Here is a 6,009-nt window from a genome sequence, read left to right on the forward strand (position 1 = left end):
ATCTCTCCAGCCCCACATTTTAATTATTATTGTGGAACTTGAGGAAGGTTTAAAACCGACACTACAAAAATTATTATCTATTATCTATTAAATTAAGTGGGATATAATGGAATGACAATAGTATTTAATACAGGTCTTTGGGAGCTCAGCAGTTAAGATCACTTACTGTTCTTGCAGAGGATCCAGGTTTGGTTCCCAGATTCCAAATCAAATGGCACCAGGGAATCCCTATCCTCTCCTCGTACTCGTCTCTTCGGGCATCTGCATGCATATTCTACACAGAAACGTAATCAGACACACAATCAATCAATCAAGAAATAAAGCTCTGAATGCACTTGTTAGAAGGCAGGCTGAAAATTAATGAGAATGTGTTTTGCTTAAATGAGAAAAACAAAAAAAAATCATAAAAAGAAACTACAAAAACGGAACAAAAGAAAATTAAATTTATATTACAAAATGAAATGTTATAGAAAAGCTCAACAGTCCTAAAAGTCATTTTTTGCTGAAAGGAAAAATAACAAAATGTCCAAATTCCTAGAACTATAGACTGAGAGAGAAAACAAATCATAATGTTTTGAGGAAAGCAGAAGCTATAACTAGAAAGAAATCTGTGCATAACGGTATTCAAATAAAAATGAAAGCAATGAAGTGGGAAAAATCTCTATAAAGATACCAAAATATCCTGAAAAAAGAAATAAAACCTTGACCTTAGAAATGGGATCAGAATTTCCAAATACCTCACGTAAAAATATGCATCGTTCATCAACTAGTCAAGACATGTTTAAAAGATTTTAAAAATACAATTTGGCTAACCAAATCCAGCAAAGCACCTAAAGATGCTTTGTCCCGGAAATGTAAAATGACTCAATGTTAGAACTTAATTCATAACATTATTAATAAAAATAAATCAATGGGGAGGCTATTGCTAGAGAGATGACTTTCAGGGTAGAGCATGTACTGCTCTTCCAGAGGACCCAGGGTCAGTTGTTAGTGTCCACGGGATGTCTTATAATCATCCATGGCTCCAGTAGCAGGGCTTTCAGCACCCTGTTCTGGCCTCTGTAAGCATAAGGAATGCACACAGTGCACTTACATACACACAGGCAAATGCTCATACACAGAACATAAAACAAGTAAATCTTTTTAAAGCCTTTTGTAGTGGTACACAACTATAATCCCAGCACCCTGGAGGCAGAGGTAGGCAGCTCTCTGTGAACCTGAGACCATCCTGGTCTACAAAACCAGTTCTAGGCCAGCCAAGGCTACATAGTAAGACCTTGTCTCAAAAATACCCAAAGAAATAAAACAAAGTAAGTATATTTTTAAATGAACACTCCTGAATTGAAGAGACTTTCCTCACTCTGACTATGGGTAACATCATTGTGCTTATGGGCACAATGTTAATGTATTTCTGGGGAGGAGACGGCAGTGAATTCCACCAATTCCACCAATCTCTGCTCACCGAGATACTTTAAAAAACACTCAGGTTATTATGACCCGGTTTACAGCTGTACTTCTTGTCTCAGCCAGATTGTCGCTACGCTGCAAGGCGATCACTGTAGGGCCACACCTCAAGAAGCCCACAGAAACCACAGAACGGCTAGAGCGGCAGGTGCGGATAATAAACACCCCGATCCATGAAAGCAAGGGGAAAGCCCTTGTTTCTTCCACGTGAAGTACTAGGTTTTGTAACATGCTCACCATGAACAAAGAACACCTGAGTTTTTGGAGGAGCTAGGGAGAATGTATGTAGCTGGACAGGTAATAAATTAAGAAAGGAATCTGAGGCGGGTTGGGAGATGGCTTAGCAGGTAAAGACGCATGCCGGCAAGTCTAACGGCCTGAGTTCAATCCCCGAAGTGTACATGGTGGAGAGAGAACTGACTCCACGAAGTTCCCCCCTGGCTTCCGTTTGTGCCAGGGCATATGTGCATACATGCCTGCACAAAGAAAAAATGTAATTTTTAAATATAAGAAACAATGATCTCTTCATACTAAGAATATATAATGATAAAGAATAAATGTGAGAAGCAATTATACTTCATAGTAAGAGCACTGGAAACTTAAGAGTAGTGAAATCAAGGTAGGAGACTTTATGATGTTGCAAAGACCTGTGTCAGCAGGCGTGCTTACTGGGGCAAAGAACAATCTTTGTATGGCCAAACACACGACCCTTCTTCCCTTTTTTGAACAACCAGCAGGAACAATCTTAGGCATCATGTGGCTCTTGTCTTCCCGTCTAATTGCTTACATTTGTCTTTTCTCAACAAACATCTTGGGTTTACCCTCCTGCTTATTTTAAAGCTTATCAGATGCATGACCTTGCAAGCAAGCTTCCGTATTAGTAATTTTCTGCTCTAAATTTCTAGTTTGTATGGTAAGTGGAGGTGGAGGTTGCCTATCAGAGTTTGGGTGGAGAGAACTAACTAATCAGGCATTAGCAGGAGTCTGGTGTCTTCTGGTAGCTGAACCTAAGCTGACTCAAGGCATCCTTGAAAATGAACCATCAGTTTTACTTCTAACAAAAACAAAACAAAACACAAGAGGTAACTAGATTTTTTTGTATTATCAAATGACCTATAATTTATTAGTGTCTTACACCAATCCCACTCACCTATTCAGTGACCTCAAGAAACACTAATAGAAGGATGAGAAAGGAAGATAATGAAGCCATACTTTGTTACTATACTTTCCAGCGCTGACATGCCAGAGACTAGTTGTCCTGTCTGGGAGGAAGCCAGGATCTACACTTTTATCACTGGCTGAAGGCTACTCCAACGATCATTGCCCAGAACCTCCAGTCACTGGGCATTTCTCTGACTGATAGAAAATGTGGATGTTCCAGAATCCTGGGCACTTGTAGTGGGATAATTAGGAGGGAGGGCACTGAGAGCCTCTAAAACCAAGAACCTTGCAGAACCGTGTTGTCCTGATTCTTTTGTTTGTTTGCCCTGCTCTTTCGCAGTGTTAGGGATTGCACTCAAGAGTCTCCCTCATGCTAGGCAAGTGTCTATAGCTGAGCTACATCCTCAGCCCTTCTTTGACATTTATATTTAGAGGCAGGCTCTCATCAAACTAAAAAATATGAGCCCAGGGGGTCCTGCAGAGACTGATGCACCAACCAAGGACCATGTATAGAGAGGACCTAGACCCCCTGCTAAGATGTAGCCAATTGGCAGCTAAGTCAATCTCCATGTCAGTTCCCTCGTAAGGGGACTAGGGAATGCCTCTGTCATATGCTTATGCTTGTTTGCTTGTTCTTTGATCACTTGCCCCTGGAGAAGCGGTCTTGCCAGGCCACACAGGAAGAGGATCCAGGCAGTGCTGATGAGACTTGATAAGCTATGGGCAGATGGCAGGAGAACTTCCCCTTTCAGTGGACTAAGGGAAGGGGATGGGAGGGAAGAGGTTAGGAGGGTAGGACTGGAAGGAATTGAGGGAGGGGGCTTCAATAGGGATATATAATGAATACATTGTGGGGGAAAAAAACTGTCCAGGATGGCTCTGAACTTTCTATCCTCCTGCTTCAGCTTCCTGAATAGCTAAGATGACAGGCCAGCACCACCAGGCCCTGTCCCTGCTTTATTTAACAGACTAAGCTGGTGTAAGTATGTAAGCATATCTGAGCAGACAACTCGCAAACAATCCTAGAGCTCTCTCCACTCTTCACCACTGAGTACGCTAAGATAGGTTACATACTCATTTACTTCTTCCAACACTTCCTCAGCCCACAAAGCAGGGCTAGTCATATCTAGAGCACATGCCTACATCCCTGCCTTGCCTACATCTCTATCTGCTCCATCTCCTCCAGCCTCTGAGCAGATGCTTCCTTCTTTCTCAGAAAGGAAAGCCTCAGAAGCATCCTGATGAACCCATTTATTCCTTCAGAAAATATTTTGAATACTGTCTTAACCTGGGTTTCCTCACATGCTGTCTAAGAGCTTATAAGAGGTTGTTTGACTGGTACTCACCCTAAAATGTGTGTAGAAAGAAGGGAGCCTGGGGAAAAGAAAAAGCCATTATTATGGGCTACATAGGCTCATGCCTACTGTGGACTGAGCCTGTGTGAAGGGCAGATGGAAGTATTTATCCACACTTAGTTACAAGCCGATTTGAAGCATATGCACTAGGCAATGGTTACCAGCTTGTCTCAAGTCTAGTAACACACAGCACATTAAGGCTCAACAATCTACATAAAACATATCTATACCCTGCAGATAGGCAGCCAGGGATAACAGCTTCCTAGACACATTGCTAGCCATCGCCTTCCTTCACTAGGGTCCAGGAAGGCTGCTAGGGTAGAACATGTCTGAACAGTACCTGTTATCTACTTGGACCTCAGACTTTGAAAAGCAGATCACTCTGATTTTTACTATTAAGGGGAATCATAATGTTTTGGGCTAAAAGCACTGGAGAAGATACTGTTTCAGAAAGAGCTCTAGCTCAAGCTCCTTCTTGTCTCAAATGTTAACCTCCTTAGGGGACTGCATTGTTCCATGACAACAGAGAACTTGGCTGCAGTTGCTTCTGAAAAAGTTAACCTTATCTCCTTCAACTTCCAGGATGTGCTGGCTTGCACAAGCACTAAAAATAACAGAAAAGAGATGGCAGTCATCCAGGAGACTCTTTACTATTATTAGAATGTTGACGTCATAAGGAGGCTCAGATTGTAGTCTCCTTGCAGGAGAATTTTAGGTGCTGGGCAAGCATTATGGCTCAGGACAGATAACATCTTAATGACGTCTTTGCTATGCTTCAGTAGCAAACAGGATGAACCAATAAACAAGCTAACAAATAATGATGGGTGTGACTTGTACTATGAAGGAAACACACAAAGAACGGTAGAGAATAACTAGGAAAGGTCACTGTAAATGAAACTGCCTGAGAAGGTGGAATTATGTTCTTAAAGGTGAGAAAATATCCACAAAAGGGAATACCTGATAATAGCTTTCCAATAGCAGTGAGTAAAAAGCCTATGCAAAACTAAGACAAATTCTAGAATGTGAGGACATATGGTGAAAACAGAGGAGGTGATAAAAGATGTGAAGGACACTGACAGACAGAAGCAGTGTTCTTCTGTCAAAATTCAAAGTGCTAGAAAATTAAGTCAAAACTGTGAGGTGCAGTTTTTCTACTGCTGGTTAGCAAAGAACTGAAAGTTTGGAAGGACTCCGCTGGTGACGATGTGGGGAACCCACGCTTTCACACATTATTTATAAGAGTGTTAATTAGTACAATGACTAAAGAGAAAATCCAGCCATATTTATGGAGTTGTTTTCAAAGGGCATATCGTTTGTCATAGGCAATCCACTACTAAGACTCCTACAGCACATCCACAGTGGGTAGCAAGGTTGTGTTGCTTGGGATACTGTAGTGATATTTACAACAATAACAACAACAAACGGGGGATGGGGACGTATTTTAAGATCCGCCAAATAAGAGACTATATAGAATACTGTTGTAATCAAATCTCAGGGGTTTGGTTAGCAAGACAAGGCAAGGTCTAAGCTGCTCGCGTGACCATTTGCAGTGGTTTCGTGGGACTACTTGCAATTGCCAACCCTGCTTTCACACAGTTTCCCTGCACTCTGTGGCCAGCATCCACCTGCTGGCCACTCCCAGTCTTGACCATTAGAATCCTTGCTCCTGGACTTTCCCAGCCAACAGATATGTAAGTGCTCAAGGACTAGGACCAATGCCCTCCCCCCAAAGGACAGATGTCATCACGTGGGCAGACATAAAAGGAGCCCTGGTCTGGTGGAGAAACGACAACCAACTTCAGACAAATGAACTAGGGACATACATTTGGGATCTCGCTGCAGTTAGGAGCTGGCAACCTTATGGCTTCTAGGAAGATATGGCCAAGGATAAAGGAGGCTTGACGACACCGCATCTCTATCGTGAATGCGTATCTTATCGTTTTCCCTTAAAAGAGGAAGCAACTCCGGTGTGGAGAGATCCAGGAGGAAAGCCTACAGAAAAGGACAAGGTTAGGATGAGACTGAAGTA

The sequence above is a fragment of the Psammomys obesus genome, unplaced genomic scaffold (genome assembly GCF_907164565.1).
Source record: "Psammomys obesus unplaced genomic scaffold, mPsaObe1.curated_primary_1811, whole genome shotgun sequence".
NCBI classification, from domain to species: Eukaryota; Metazoa; Chordata; class Mammalia; order Rodentia; family Muridae; genus Psammomys; species Psammomys obesus.